The following is a 16,113-nucleotide window of genomic DNA, read 5'->3' as shown; positions in this document are numbered from 1 at the left end:
GCCCCAGGCACACCAGCGGCCACAGCCCATGTGGCAACTCCCAGGAGACACAGGAAAGGGACAAGGGCTTCTGCTCCCCTGAGAGACAGAGAATGGCAGCAGAAGCCAGAAAGGCCCAAGGCCTCAGGAACCCCATGCCTGTCACACGAACAAATACACCATGTTTGCACACAGTCGATGTGCATGTCGTCTCTCGTTAGACTGAGTTCCTCCAGGGCAGACAATGGTTGACACATAGTAGGTGCTGGATCCGCAGGCCTGTCTGGCCTCAAACCAAGGTCTTCTGATGGCATAGCCAAGGGACCCAAGAACATGACTAAGAACCCGGCTCAGGCAGCCCTGGATATCCACCCGACGCCAACTCCATCTCTGTGGGAAAAGGGCCAGCTGGCATGGTGGGGATCCCGTGAGAAAGGCAGGGCAGGGCCCTAGTGCCTAGCACACCCTTGCCCAGGGTCCCTCCTGCTCAGGGCAGCCAGGAAGGGCAGCCAGGTTCCTGAGGCCAGTGGGTGGGGCAATCTAGAGCCAAGATTGAAGAAAAGATGGGAAGACCAGCAGAGGTAGCCATGTGTGCAAACAAGGCCTTAGTCCACTCCCCAAACAGATAAATGGGATAATGCAGATTCCTCGGCTGGGTGGGAGGGAGAGGGCCCACTCCCCAGTCAATCATCAGCCCAGCTTACTCTGGCTTCTGTCCCTTTGCCCCCACCCAGAAACACCCAGAAACAAGGGTGGGGGCAGAGCTACAAAGGCAGTTTCCTGGAAAGAGCCTGGGGCTTGGGGCTCTGAGGCCAAACCCAGTCTCTCTTGCCCGCCCTGGAGGGTAAAATGACCTCGGGATGGCTTTCCCAGCTCTAGATCTGGCTCAGTGGTCCTAAAAGTCCCTGCTGACATCTCCCAAGGGCCATAAGAACAACAGAGAGTGGGGAGCCAGCACCTTCACACCCCCCCCACTGCCCTCAGCAAGGAGGGCTAGTGGGGAGAGCCCTGTTGGGCCACATCAAGGCGCCTCCTCATCCCACAGCTGGCTCCAGAGGCTCTTCCCAGGTCTGCCTGGGATCAGGCCCACCCAGACCTAGACAAACCAGGAGACTTTTCTGACATGCTTGAGTGATGCCATGAAAGCAAGAAAGCAAACCCCAAATCACAGCGAGATTGGGCCCTGCCAGCAAGGCAGATGAGGAAGCACCTGGCTGGGAAAGGTGAGAGGTGGCCTTCTCTGAGCAGCCTGTGGAGCATAGCACCAACCCAGTCTTTCCAGGCTGTACGGGCCCGTTCTCGGACCCTGCCTGCCCTAGCTCCATATGAACTATGTGGTGCCTCCTCTCTGGCAGCTGAACAGGCCAGGCATTAGAGATCCAAGGAGGACGACCGCCTCACGGTGAAGGGGGCTACAGAAAGAAAGGCCAAGGACAGCCTAGAGAACACCCAGGGGAGGCTCTGGGGAGCCAAGCTAAGAACCTACACTCCAATCATGGAAACACACGTGCCCCCACAAGTGCTTCTCATGTGTTTCTCAGCTCACTATAAACCTGGGAGGGTTTTGGCCCCATTTTGTACATAAGGCAATTGAGGCTGAAGGAGATGGTCATGGAGCCCAGAAGCATGGAGGGTGAGGATTTCAATCCTGGGCCTTCTGCCTCCAGGCTCAGGGTGTTTCGGAACTAGCCCAAGCCCTCCTCTGAACAAGATCAACTAACAACATGGAATACACCAGGGGAAACAAAGTCACCAAACACTGTGAGATGGCTGCAAGGCCCCAGAGAGATCCAAGAAAGAGAAAAAAAGACCTTGATGTGCAAGATTATCTATGGGGGGGACCAATAACTGGGGAAACAGACCCCAAGCCTTGGCAAGCAGGAGCACCACGATAAATACAAAACCCCTGAAACAGTCAAGAGCTCTGACCAGTGCAGTGACCAGACAGGACTCCAGAGGAAAGAGGTGCTCCACCTCTTCAGAGAGGGTCACGGACACAAGCAGTGTGGGCACTGGGTCTGTCTGACTATGTTAAAAAGGCTGTGGCTCCTCAAAAATGTTTAGGACTAAAAAAGTTCGAAAACACATATACCAGGGACCAGAGGAACACAGGACAGCTAACAGGGACTGCTGGGCCTCTCTCATTTTATCAAGAAGGAAAAAGGCAGAAGTCATCCCAAGAGCTCCAGGCCAGAGCTCACACCCAGACCAGTGAGTGGTGGCCTGACTCAAATGCATGCGACCCAGTCCTAGGCACCCCAATCTCTCCTACCCTTCCCCATTCTTTGGGGCTGTGCTAGTGCATTATCGGAGCTAATGTGGACAGTCACTTTTTCATGGATACCTGGTCTGAGAGTCCAGAAGGGCAGGGGGCACCAGATCTCATGTCAAGAGGCCTGGCCTTCAGTCTTGACTCCTTAGAAACCCTCTTCATAGATCTGGGGGGGAAGGGAGAGGAAGCGAAGAGGGACAGAGTGGGAGAAGGATGGGGAACGAGAGGGAGAACAGAGAAGGAACACAAGAAATAGACAGGATGCAAGGAGAAGAAGGGTGACAGACAGGGAGAGAGAAAGCAAGAAAGGGATGGGCAAAGAAAGAGGGACAAGAAGGAAGACAGAATGGGAGCTGGACAAGTTGGAGAGAAGGATGAGGAGAGAACAGGGGGAGAGGGAACCCTCAACGTGAGCTGCTGCTGCATCCCTTAGAAATCTTGAACCCTGGTTTCCTCACCAATAAACTACATGGACAGTCTCATCTCCTAAGGGATAATCATCTGCACTCATACAAGGTGAAGCAGAGATGAGTTCATGGGAAAAAACCTCAGGGCTTTAGGGGCCAAGGACTCTTTCCTTGGTACCCCCACCTCTGGGTGAGCAGCCACTCCACTGAGACACCTGCCTGGCCCACTCTGACACCTGCCCCCTTCTGTCACTGTCCAATAAAGATGGCACTAGTCCTGCCTGGCAGTGGCCCTGGGCATCCCCCCCTCCAGAGTCCGGCACTCGCTAAGCTTTGGAAAGGACCATCATGGGCTGAAGCACTTCCTCCACGAGAACAAGAACCCATTTCAAGGGAGGCCTGAGGAAACTCAAGGTGCCAGGATGAAAGAAGACCTTGCAGAGCTCCAGAGTCCCAGTCAGGGATGGGAGGGGGCAGGCCAACCTGAACCTCGTAGAGGCCTCAGCCCTACTGTCCCCCACCCCCAGGGGCTCTTCTCTGCAACGTGACCTCCTGAGGAAGGTGGGAAGACGACAGTCAAAGGAAGGGAATGCTAATGATGGAACTATGCCAGGGAAAACCAGGACAGTAGAGGTTTGATGATTGGCAACGTGGGGGGCAGGGGTGGAGCCCTGCCTTCAGCTCTATCAGACAGCCCAGAAAGGCAGGAGAAGTCTAAGCCCACAGCAGGATGGTCTGGAATCGAAGTTAGGGAAAAAAGAGCCACAATGAGACACTTGCCGTAATGAGTCCCTTCTCTACTCCCCATTCAGAGCTTCGGTTTATTTTCTGTATAAAATGGAGGTAATTACCATTTCTACCTCTCAAGGCTGTTGGTGTGTTGTGACCCTACTAAGACTGGCGCTCTTGGGGGGGTGGGGGTGGGAGGTCAGGCAGCCTGGGCAAGGAAACAGGAAAGGCCAGTGGCTGGGATGCAGCCAGGTCCCCTCCCTCCCTTGAGCCATTTCTTTTTTTTTTTTTTTTTTTTTTTAATTTTTTTTTTTTTAATGTTTAACAATCACTGCCATACAATTGCGATTTTATCCCTCCCCACCCACCCCCCACTACCTCCCTCCCTCCCCACGACTGCATACAATTCTGTATAGATTCTACATATACTTTCCTATTGAGTATATTTTCACTATAGTCATGCTATGTAGTCAGACTAAGATAAATGAAAGAATCCGTATAACAAATCAGAACATGATACACAAACAGATACACATACACAAACATGATCTGCTACATTATGTGAGTGACTTCCATATTTCCTTGAGCCATTTCTATTAGATAAATGAGGCTAAGAATTCCTTTTCCAACCAGTCACTTGAGGGTAGCAAGGCACATCTTTTGTAACTCTGAAAATGTTACTGAAGTGAAAGGTCTACACTGGACGCCAACATCTCACCTCCTCCAAACTCCCCAGTCTGAGAAGGCCCTTGGAGGCCCACCTGGGGCAGTTTGCCCTGCCCCCACCCAGTCAGCTGCCAGGGTTTGCAGGCTCTACCTCACTCACATGACCACCACTTCTTAGGTGGCCTATGATAGTGAGAGGTTCTTGGTCCTTCCGGCTTCCAAGTCTCCCCCTCTTCAGGCCCTCCTCCAAATGACCAAGGCAATCATCCTGAAGGCCAGGTCTCCCCTCCACACTCTCTTGCTGAAGAAACTTCACTAGCTCCCTAGGCCAAAGCACAAATACCCTGAACACAGCATTTCTGATCCCCCCCATCTGCTCCAGGCTCATGTCTAACAGACTTCCCTTTACCCATGAGGGCTTGATGAACAACAGCTTGGCTGCTATGGACCTGAGCCCCTACATCCCCTATACCCAGAATGCCCCTTTCTCATGGATGGGGGAGAGGGGAAAGTCCTTTCTAGGAAATGAAGGAGGGAAGCTGGACTTGGGTTTAAATACCAACAAAACAGATAGTACAATTCATCTTACTGCTCCACCTCCCAAGCCAGGTACTTAAGGGTTACTGAATGGAAACCATGGGCCAGTACCTGGTCAAATAGTGGTACTCCAGTTTAGAAAGGCCTCCACTCCTAGATCAAACACTGATCTCCAGACCCCAAATCCACAGGCAGAGGAGGTGAGATAGCAAACGGAGCTGCTGTCAAAGGGAAGAGAGAAAAGCTCTCCAACCCCGTGGAGGCCCCCCTCCTACCTCAGCTATCAGGGAGTGCCGCCCGCCCTTTTTCTCCAGCTCCTGGCAGCTCAGGGCTGCAGAAGGCAAGTCTGCACAAACTTCCAGCAGCAGACCCTCCTGGAGGCAGCTCAGGCCTGTGGGGGCTCTCCTGGCACCACTCAGCCCTCTCTCAAGAGGCTGGGCCCTGGGGATGGCCTTGGAGGCGACCCTCTTGCAGAACGGGGCTAGTAGGGGGTTCCTTGGTGGTGTCTAGGCCAATCTGTTTCTGACAAGCGGATAATATAGGTGCCCTCCCCACCTCCCGCAGCCCATTCTGCTTTTCCTTGGCTCTGTTAGGAAGTGTGTTGTCCTATCAGGCGTCAATCTGCCTCAGCAACTCTCACCACCTTCAGACCCTTTGGGCCAAGAAGACAAGTGGGGTAGATCTGGAGTCAAGGAGGCCCTGGTTCAAGTCCTGGTGACTTTCCAGGCCAGCTCCATGGGCCTGTTTTTGTTTCCTTATCTACACTAGTGGAGAGCTGGAAAGCAAAGTGGCATTATGAAGCTAAAGCAGTCACCCTGCTGTACCCTGAGCCTCAGATTCCACAGCTAAACAGACAGCAGATCACTGACCAAAAAAAAAAAAGCATGCCACCCCCAATGGTGATAGGGCACTTGTGGCAGTGAGTCAGAACCAAAGCAGACCCCATCCCCTGCTAACAGCTTCCCCTGCCCCCACCATCTACACTGTGCCAAGCTGCCCCCACCATCTACAGTGTGCCGGGCTGCCCCCACCATCTACGCTGTGCCGGGCTGCCCCCACCATCTACGCTGTGCCAGGCTGCCCCCACCATCTACACTGTGCCAGGCTGCCCCCATCTACACTGTGCCAGGCTGCCCCCACCATCTACACTGTGCCAGGCTGCCCCCATCTACAGTGTGCCAGGCTGCCCCCACCATCTACGCTGTGCCGGGCTGCCCCCACCATCTACGCTGTGCCGGGCTGCCCCCATCTATAGTGTGCCAGGCTCTACAGGCTACCTGTGGCTGCTTTTGTTCCCCATTTCCTTTTGTAGTTAGTTGTAAGGGATGGAAAGGGGGAAGAGAAAGGCAAAGGAGGTGATGTGTCCCCAAAAGAGAGCAAGTGAAATCTTTTACCAAGGAGAGCATTAGACCAGAGAGCATCTTCTCAAGGCCCTTGTGCCCAGAGCAGCCAGGCCCTCAGAGACCCGAAAAGAGCCAGTATGTCCCCCCAGGGCCCTCCACGAACCAGCTCCTTGGGAGTCAAGTGCCTTCCCTTCAAATTCAGTTCACAGATGGACAAAATAAGGTACAGAGATCATCTTTACCCTGACCCTGACTACCACAGCAGGGGTGCTGGGCTTGAACTTAGGCCATGCAGGGGAGAAGGAGTATATGCCTCCTCTGCCATCATTAGACCCACACTGCTCAGAGGACAGTCAGGGGAGCTGGACAAGAAGGTGCAGAGTTAGCTCTAAAGGCATGGGTCACCCTACAAAGCCTCTGAGCTCGCCACAAAGCCAGGCTGTTGCACTCTGCCAAGAGCCTTTTCAGAGTGCTCCTAAATGAATGCCAGGGCCTGCCAGGGTCCCAACTTTTCCTATGCCCTATCTGTGGCTTGCTCCCCTGTATCCCCAACAGTTGGCACAGCATTTGCCATGTAATGCCGGCACTTCATAATTGCTTACAGATACACCTAGGAATGGGAAGACTCCAGTCCTAAGGAGATAGGAGAGCTTGTCTGAATAGTCTAGGGCTGGGCCTGGCATTCTCTCTCTAACTAACCCCAAAGAGTACATTAGTGATTTGCAAAACTCTGTGACTTTGGATGGGAAGGGGGAAATCTTTAATTTCATTAAATGCCCCATTTCCTTCCATTATGAATGCAGGTGAGGAGCTTCACTTCTGAAAAGGGGGCCATCCCTAGGGCCCACGGGATCAGTTTCCAGCTGCCCAGGACAGCCACTGGAACACCTCAGGGCCAACCTAGGAACAAGCCCCTTAACTCACTGGAGCCTCGGTTTCTGTGCCCTTGTATTTTTAATCTAAGATAAAGTCACAGGAACAAATGGGCAAGGGTGGCTCTGTGGGCTTTCCTACCAAACTCGCTGGGGGAGGCTCTCCGCAGCTGCCCCCCACCCCACAGTGGTCACTCGGAGTACACTGCCCTCAGCTGAGGCCCAGCTGCCTCCTTTCCAAACCCAAGGTAGCCTCTAGCCTAGCCAGGGGTGAGGCAAAGTCAGGAACCCTCCCAAACAAAAGCTGAGACCCAGCTTGGTGGGCCTAGGGTGGGGGGAGGCAGTCCTCCTCCCTCCTGAACCCAATCCAGCCACTGCCCTTGGGGGGAGTGGGGCTTGTTATCTCCTGCAAGGACCACCTGGGGGTGGGGTGGCAGCCCTCTCTGCCCCCTCCCCTAGCCAGCTACCGTCGGGTTCTGAGACCTGTGGGCCTGGGAGAAGGGCAGAGCACTGGGGCCTAGGGTAAACTGGACTTTACCCCTTCCTCCCCGGGGCTCCCAGCTGGGCCCTGCGGCCGCCCGCCCCCTCCCCCCAGCTCTCTCTACCGTCCCGCTGCAGGAAGGCAGGAAGCCTGTCATCTCAATAATGCAAAATGCCACAACAGCTGACTTTAAGTGCATAGGAGGTTGTCCTTATTAACAAAACGAGAAATCTGATCCGGAGAAAGAAAACACGATGTGGGGATTAATCCCGGCCTGCAGCCTGCGGTGAAGGCTGGGCCACTGGCCAAGCCCCGGAGAGGGCGCAGGATCCCGGCCACCTGTCCCTGGGACAGGTACCCGGCCGCCCCAAGGGCCGGCTCCCTCTGGCCCGGCGGCGGAGGGGAATTCTCTTTTCAGGAATTGTTCGTAAACCCAAGGTGACTGAGCCCCAAGTCCCAACAACTGCCAGCGGCGTCCGGCCCTGCTGCCAAGTCCTGGGCACTGGAGGTGCAGGAAGCGGGCAGCGGGGGGCCGGGGGCCGGGGGTGGGCAGACAGTGGACTGGCAGACGGTGGCTGGGCAGCCCGGGGCGGACCCTCCTCTGCCCACACACAGCCCCGAGGCTGCTTACAACTAATAAACCCAATTGTGCGGGACCAGGGAGGCTCCGGGGCTGGTGCCGACGCCCGGCCCGACCCGGGCATAGCCAGCGCGCCCGAACATCTGCTGCCCGGCTCGGCGGGGGAAGGGGACAAAGGCTGCCCCGGGACCCCGAGCCCGGCCCGTGTCAACCGTGCCCCGCGCGCGCCAGCCCGCGGTCCCCGGGCGCCACCGGGCACACCCCTTTCCAGATGTGCCCGGCGAGGATCGTGGCATCGCATCCCCGGGGGAGGCCGGTGCCCCCCGGGCTGTCACAAAGGCCGGGCCCGGGCGGGGGGGGGGGGCCTCCGGCCGGCCCCGGCCCTTTGTGAGGTGGGCACCCCGACCCCTCCCTCCTCCCCCGCCTCCCGCCCGCGGGCGCGAACAAAGCCCGAACCGCCCGGGCCCTCCCCCCCCGCCCCGCGCGTGGGGCGGGACACACCCCCGCCCGGGTCCCCCGCGCCGGCCCCCCACCCCGCGCCCGCCCAGACCCGCGCGCGCGTCCCCGGCCCCCGCCCGCGGCGCGCCCCCGCCCGCGTGCCCCCGCGTGCGCGCGCCCGCCCGCGCGCGCCCGCGGCGCGGAGCCCCCGTCCTTACCTCGTGTGCATCCGTCCCGCCGGCGGCCGCGCGCGGCGGCGGCGGCGGCTCCCCCCGCCCGGCCCGGCCCGGTCCCGCCGCCTCGGCCCCTTCGGCCTCGGCCCGCGCCGCCTCCGCCCGCGCCCCGCGCCCCGCGCCCCGCTCCGCGCCCGCTCACGGCCGCCCGCCCGGCGCCATCTTGGAGGCTGGTGACGTCGGCGCCGCCCGCTCCTCACCCCTGACCCACAGCGCGAGCCGCGAGCCGCGAGCCGCGAGCCGGGAGCCGCGAGCAGCCGCGGGCCGGGCGGGGTGAGGGGGCGGGGCTCGTCGAGGCTGGGCCAATGGCGGCGGAGGGCTCCGCCCCTGGGCCGGGCCGGGGCCCGTGGGGGGCGGGGCACTGAGACGGGAGGGCGAATGGCCTGAGGGACGAGACATCAATCCCCGCCCACTCCGGCCTCCTCAGCACCCCGCCCCTAGGGGGGACGAACCTAGGCGCTGAGCCCGGTCAGGGGGCAAGAGGACCTGGCCGCAGGAGGGGGCGGGGCTAAGGCGAGGAAAAGAGCCAATGAGCCGGAGGGATGAAACGAATCCCCGCCCCCTGGCTCTTGGCCAATCCTAGTATTCTGGGGGTGGGTCCCATGGGGGCGTGGCTAAGACGCGGGACCAAGCCCGTGGGCTGGGTGACAAATGCGGCCCCGCCCCCACTCCCCCCTTCTCTCCGGTGGATCCACCCGAGTTGGGGGGCCCCTGAGCAGGAACCAGAGGTCGAGGGGCGGGGCCTGATGAGGAGGCGGGGCCATGGTGGGAAGAGGTCATTGGGTGAAGAAACATCTGGGACCCACCCTCTAGCCACCCCCGGGCTAGGGAGGCTCCGAGGGCACCGAGAGCACGAGGCGGGGGTCCTGGGGAATGTGAAGCTGAGGGGCGGGGCCCGCGCCATGCGCCCTTCGTTCTTTGCTCCCAGCAGCACTGGCACCCCATTGAGCACCCTGGTCCCCCGACCGACCCTCCTACCCCAAGCGCCCGACGCCCCGGGAATACTGCAAAGCAGAGCCTGGCAGATGCCCCAAGGAGCCCTCTCCGCTCCGGACCAGACCCTGATGCCCCAACCGCTTGCTGCACCCCGTTGCATGTGCCTCCATGGGACCCTGTCCCCCAGCGCTGAGGTGCAGACCCTGGCTTATCCCCCACCCCAGTGCCGGTCCCTCGTCCTGTCCCTCGGACCTCGTGGTCCCCCCAAACCAGTCTCGTCCCCTCCATCAGCGCCTCCCAGCCCTTCCAAGCCTGAGCACCCCGACAGTGCCCTGCCCTCAGATCTGAAGCTCCCACCGTCTCCTCTCCCCGTCCCTTTTTCCAGCCTGGGTTTCTTGCCCTTTCCTCTTGTTTGCCTCTTTAGCAGGCTTTTCCAGTTCCAAACTTCATCAGGGTGGGAACCTCCTAGCCGGAGGACGTTGCCACATACCCCTGCCTTAGAAGGTGGCTTGCTGGAAAGGTCCCGGCCCTGCCCACGACCTGGACCTCATCCCCCCAGCTCGCTTGGACCAGCTGCTGGAGATTTCAAGAGCCTAGGGCCATTCACTTCATCCATGAATTATTCTCCTTCTCTAGGAACAGGCTTCATCCCTGGCACTGGACTGTCATTTCCATGAGGGCAGGAGTAGCAAGGACTAACTTTGAATTTTTCTAAGACTCAAACTGATCGACCAAGCATTTCCCAGGTTCCCCAGTTACCGTGCTCTCTCTCCTCAGAGAATCTCAGATGGTCTTGCCTGAGTCTGAGCCATATCCCAGAGGTCACAAGCTGTTTTTGTCCTTCTATCCCTGGCAAATGGACAATGAGCCAGACCTGGGATTGACCAGAGAGAAGCAAGGGGCCTGGATTCCCTTGGGATAATTGTGGGGTGCTCGTCACACAAGGACCCCAAGAACCCAAGTTCTGAGGCCAAGGTGCATCTTTTTCATATACTTCTGGTGTGTAGGAACATGCGTTTCTCCAAAGGTTTGAAACAGAAGAACCACCCAAAAGCAATTAGGGAGAGTGCCATGATGGACTGTCATCAGCCCCAGAGCAGGCTACATCCATTTGGCCATATGCTAGGACCAGGGCAAGGAGCTGCCATCAATAGCCTGGGTACCTCCTGAGTCTACCTGTCACATCCTTTTTTCTTCCTTCACAAAGCCATCACCCTCTTCATCTCTTACCTGGCTTATAGACTCCTGATGGGTTTTCTTGTCTTGAGAGTCTCTCCACTCCAAGTCATCCTCCAGGGAACCTCCCAGAGCACAATTGTGCACTGAGCAACCAGGTATATATTTCATTCATTCACTTAAGCGATTTTCCTGAAATGTAGTCTGACAATATCTATCCCTCCTTACTCAATAAACTGCAGTAGTTCCCAGTTGCCTCTGGGGTCAAATAGAAACTGAGAGCTCTGTTCAGCATTTCACTTGGTTCACAACCCAACCTGTACTATCCTTCCAAAGTCTCACAAATTAACCAATACATATTAAGCACCTACCATAAGTCCAGCACTGTGCTAAATGCTGGGTCTACAAACCCTGGGTGAAGGAGATACTAGCTGTACACATTCTATACAGGGCCCTTAGTTCCAGTTTTTCCAGACTTAAATCACAATCAAACACCTAGCATTGGTTAAGCACCTACTAAGTGCTGGGCAAGGAGCTTAGCACTGGGAGATAAGAAAAGTGAAAGGCAGAGTCCTCAAGGTGCTCCAGCTAATTGTAAATAGCTGTAAACAAGATGGAGATGAGGTCAATAGGAGAGGGTGCAGGAGGGAGGCACTGCCAGAAGAAGGCTGATTAAGAAAGGCCTCTTCTAGAAGGTGGGATTTGAGCCGGGACTGAAGGAAGCCAGGGAAGCAGAGATGAGTGAGAGCAGCAGAGGCATGGGGGCAGCTGGAGCAAAGGCCAGAGGTGAGAGAGGGCACCCGGGCTCACAGGGCTGGACAGAAGGTGAGGGAAGAGGGGGCATTTAGGATTTTAAAAGCCACACAAGATTTGACATTTGGCCCCTTCCTATTTCTGTGTGTGTGTGTGCTTATAACACAGACAAGATTTGACATTTGGCCCCTTCCTATTTCTGTGTGTGTGTGTGCGCGCGCGTGCTTATAACACGCCCTCTCCTCCCCTCTCCCAACCAAACCCCTGGTGGCCTTCACCTCCAGTTTGGGGGCTTTTCCTGACCCCCTTGGTCACTAATGCCTTTCTCCAAACTCACTTTGTATCTGCTTTGTTAGCACTTTTTTTAATATACCTGCATGTGTGCAGGTTGTCTCTGGTAGAATGAAGACCCTTTGAGAGCACAAACTGGTTTTACTTTATTTGGTATTCCCCAGAACCAGGCACCCAGTAGGCACTTAATAAATACTTTGGTATGGGTGGAGGTGGAGTATGGGAGAGCCCCCAGGAGCAGGACGCTGTTCTCTCCCTCTTTGTGCCCCTAGAGCCACTTGGCACACAGGAAGGCTTATACTTGTCATCTGCCCAGGTGGACACCCTTCCCTGGGGCACAGTAATGCAATCCAGATTTACCATCTTATTGCCCTCTGGCCAGCTCCACGCCCTGCCCTAAATCTGCCTGGCCCCACATTCCTTTACCTGGCCATTGAGCAATCCATCGGTGTGAGTGGTAGTCCCATTTTAGAAGGTAAACTCCTTCAGGTCAGGGATTGACTCTTTTTGTCTTTGTCCCAACTTGGGCATGCGGTAAGCCCCCAACAGATGTTCCATTCATTCATTCGTTCATTCATTCCCAAACCATGAACTATAAAGGCTGGCAGTATTAAAAGACATAATCTCAGAAAAGTAAGCTAAAAATGTTTGGCTGGGTCAGAAGCCTCTCAGGAAGGATTCCTTGGGATCCCAATTCAGTGACCTTTCTCTACTGTGTTAACTCTCACCCATCCAAGTAGACACTTGGGTTTTTCAACCCTCTTTCACATAGTAGCCCCATCTTCTATGAGCCTTCTCAAGCTAAACATCCCCAGTTCTTTCAGTGTGGATTTTAATCCCTCTGACTCCGTGTGTGACTTGGGTCAAGACCCTTTCCTTCTCATCTGCATTTTCTCAAACTGCCAAACAAGGGGGTTGAGCAAGGCCAAGACAATGTCCCAGGTTCCTTCTGTCTCTAGATATGATCTGAATTATCCGCATTACTATTCAGGGTTTGCAAAGGAAGAAACTGAGGCTCTGAAAGGCAGAAGGATTTGCCTGAAATAGCAGAGTGCGTAAGTAGCAGAGCATCGTCTTAGTACATCCCACATTCCAGCCAGTTAGCCATCCTAGCCACCATCTTACCATTTGCTTCTTCTCCAAGGTCACATGTGGGTAAATAAGATTCAACATGACCATTGCTTCTGAGGAGGATGCCAACCCACACAGGATACTCCATCTCCGTAGTCCAGAATCCCAAGTCTGGGCATTTTTCCTGGCTGACTCTCATGCCTGGAATGCTCCTTATCTCTGCCACCTGGCTTCTATCAAATCACAGCTAAAATATCCTCTTCTACAAAAAGCCTTTCCCTGATCCTCCTTAAGGCTAGTGCCTTCCTCCAGTCTCCCCTGCAGATAACTGATCTGTACATAGTTACTTGCAAATTGTCTCCCCCTTCCCCCCTCCCCGCCACTTCATTATTCTATGAGCCCCCTGGCTTCTGCCCTTCTTTGTATCCCGGTGTACCCTACACAATGTATCCCAAAGCATCCCACAGCACAGTACATGGCAGGTAGTAGGTGCTTATAAATGCTCGTTGACTTTAACTTGATTTGATCACCCCTTGTGACTACCAAGCCCTTCCCTGGCTACCATTTAATAATATGACATCCTCCATTGTGCAAAGTGCTTTACCTGATTCTCACAACAACCCTGGGAGGCAGGTGCTACTGTTATCCCTATTTCACAGTTGAGGAAACTGAGGCAGACTACGTCTGCTGTCCAAGGTCACAGAGCTAGGGAGTGTCTGAGGCCAGATTGGAACGAAGTCTTCTTTAGTGTGGGTCCAGCTCTCCATCACTGCATGATCTAAGAGGCTTCCCACTACCACTTATGGCAAGCTTGCATGGGGCAGGTGATCACATGGTGGCTAGAAGAAATGATACAAGGACGCTTTCAAGGTCTCTCTCAAGAACTTTGGGTTTGACTATGCAACATGGGAGACGCTGGCACACGACGACTCAGCATGGTATGCCCACACAAGGAAAGGCGCTGTGCTCTTTGAGCAAAGCAGAATTGAGACTGCACAAAGTAAAGGCAAGGTGCGCAAATTTGGAGTATCCACCCCAAATGTTCATATGGACTATCTGTGCCCAATCTGTGGTAGAGCATTCCGACTTCCTATTGGTCTGATCAGCCATAGTCGGACACACTGAAATATATATATATATATATATATATATATATATATATATATATATATATATATGGAGAGAGAGAGAGAGAGAGAGGAGGGCATCTTGCCCAGCCCCAATCCCCACAAGGGATCATGAATCTGCTCTGCAGGTGGCACAATGGAGAAAGCTTCAGCCCTGGAGTCAGGAGGACCTGAATTCAAATCTGACCTCAGACATTTACTAGCTATGTGACCCTGGGCAAGTCACTTTACCCCATAGCCTCCCAAAAGAAAAAACAAACAATCCTCTCTGGGATTCCCCAAGTGCTTGACCAGATTCTGCCTGGAGCCCTGAGTAGAAGTTCTTTGACTGGATAATTCTGTGTGCTTGGGTGCCCCAAGTGTACCTAAGAGACCTGCAAGAAGTTTGCTGATGATGATTTGAGCCGGAGGTTGTCAGGGCTGCCCCACGCTAGCTTATTTGGTTGCCTAAGTTTTTTTAGGTTCAGAAATCAAAAGCTGGGACATCCTCAGAGGGCTTCTGGTCCAGCCTTTTCATTTTACAGAGGAGGAAACTGAGGCACAGAGCTGTATCCTCCATGCCTGCAATGTTCTCCCTCCTGACCTCTGCCTCTGGGAATCCCTAGTTTCCTTCCCAACTCAGCTGGAGCACTCCTTCAGCATGAAGCCTTTCCTGGGGCTCCCCTCCCTCCCGAAGCTACCTGGTATCCATTTTGTGTATTTACATGTACACTCAGTGCCTCCCTTGGTAGGTGAATTCCTTGAGGGCAAGGCCTGTTTCATTCTTGTTCCCAGCACCCAGTGTTTGGGATTGCTGATAAATGTTGATTGATCATTTAATGGATGGACTGGTGAGGTTACTTGCCCCAGTCACCTGACTTGCTGCTGCTAGACTCCACCCTCCACATTCACTCTTCCTGTTTTCTCCTAACACCCCTCTCTCCCCCTGCCCCAAGTGGTCCCTGCTGGGTTCTGGACCCTGGTTATGTGCCTGAAGCATCCAGGTCACTCCTGCTAACCCTGATCGCTCTCAGTGCCCCCAATACAGGGTCCAGCCTCAGTCTGAGCGATGCCAGTTCCTTGGCAAGGACACAGATTTGAATTTTAAAGCGATGGTCTCAACTACAGAGTGATCACTCTCTGTTGCCTGAAGTACTGTATTTCACTTGCTTACCCTAGGGATCTATTTGCAATGCGCCATCTGAGAGTGAGATGGGAGGTGGCATGTGCCAGGTGGGTGAACTTGATTACCACCACCCTCTCTGAACCTGTGCTCCCCAGACCTCCAGCCAAGCTTCCAGCCTGGCCCAGCACTGACACCAACTGCCAACAAAAGGCAGGTAAACACCAGGACCCCAAGGAAGTGCAGCATTCCCCAGACTACCAGCTCCCTATAGCCATCATCCACCCTGTGGACACAAGACCCACCATCCCCAACACTACCAACATCAACTTCAAGCCAACTTGGGCAGGCAGGCAGGTCACCTCCCTGCAGACCCCAGGACACACAAACCAGAATCTTGTACCAGAGCCCAGCCCCTCAGCCATCATTGAGAGAATGAAGCAATCCCTGTGGAGATGCACTTGTCAGCTACCTCATCTCCACAGCAACCACAGCTCCTGAAGACCCAGAAAAGAACATTTTAGCCCCCAGTGTCCTTGAAAGAGGCAGATGGTTCCACCTTATAAAATGACACTGTTGCCCCTAAGGACCATGGGACCTTCCATCTGACCAGCAGCTGTGGTGTCTCCCCCATCAGAAGAGGCAGCAAGTGGGGTCTGCCTTTTCCATCTGTGCTCAGATAGTAAGCACTTAGTAAGTACCTCTTGATAAATTCATCCATTCTTTATTTAGTCCAGCAAATACAGTCTTCTGAATGCCCTGAGCATAGCTTTTCCTGTAGTTGTTTCTCCAAAGAATTAAATGAATGGACGAAGCCTTGATTAAGTGTTTACTATGTACAAAGCCCTCTGCTGAGTGCTACGCTTACAAACAGAAAAGTGAATCAATCAGTCCTTGTTCCAGGGAGCTCGCATTCTGAAGGGAAAGATACATGGAGAGGTCTCATGGTCTTTAGGGTAGAGCAGTCGAGTAGATGGTAATGCCTCATTTTGAATGTTATTTCCAGGGATAAAATTCTGCCATTTCTGATGCTGAAGCATTGAATGGTTCACAGGACTTTGGTGACCAGAATTCGGGGTCTTCAGGAGTTGGACTGTAACACCTGTAGGAGCAGTTGCCC

General features: G+C 54.8%; 1 protein-coding gene and 1 long non-coding RNA gene across 2 annotated transcripts in view; one reads left to right on the top strand and one right to left on the bottom strand.

Moving 5' to 3' along the window:
* Positions 1 to 8,585, bottom strand: part of HIC2 (HIC ZBTB transcriptional repressor 2) — a 30,014-nt gene extending 21,429 nt beyond the window's left edge. The window contains exon 1 of the mRNA XM_072599694.1: positions 8,523 to 8,585. The gene's annotated coding sequence lies outside the window, so the exon portion shown is untranslated. The remainder of the gene's footprint in view (positions 1 to 8,522) is intronic.
* Positions 8,586 to 9,429: 844 nt separating this feature from the next.
* Positions 9,430 to 10,924, top strand: LOC140498046 (uncharacterized). Its single transcript, XR_011964988.1, has 2 exons — positions 9,430 to 9,667; positions 10,110 to 10,924. It is a non-coding gene; the product is annotated as an uncharacterized lncRNA (long non-coding RNA).
* Positions 10,925 to 16,113: the final 5,189 nt, after the last annotated feature.

Source organism: Notamacropus eugenii, chromosome 4 (genome assembly GCF_028372415.1).
Source record: "Notamacropus eugenii isolate mMacEug1 chromosome 4, mMacEug1.pri_v2, whole genome shotgun sequence".
NCBI lineage: Eukaryota > Metazoa > Chordata > Mammalia > Diprotodontia > Macropodidae > Notamacropus > Notamacropus eugenii.
Note: the sequence above shows the minus strand (reverse complement) of the source record. Positions and strands in the feature narration are given on the sequence as shown.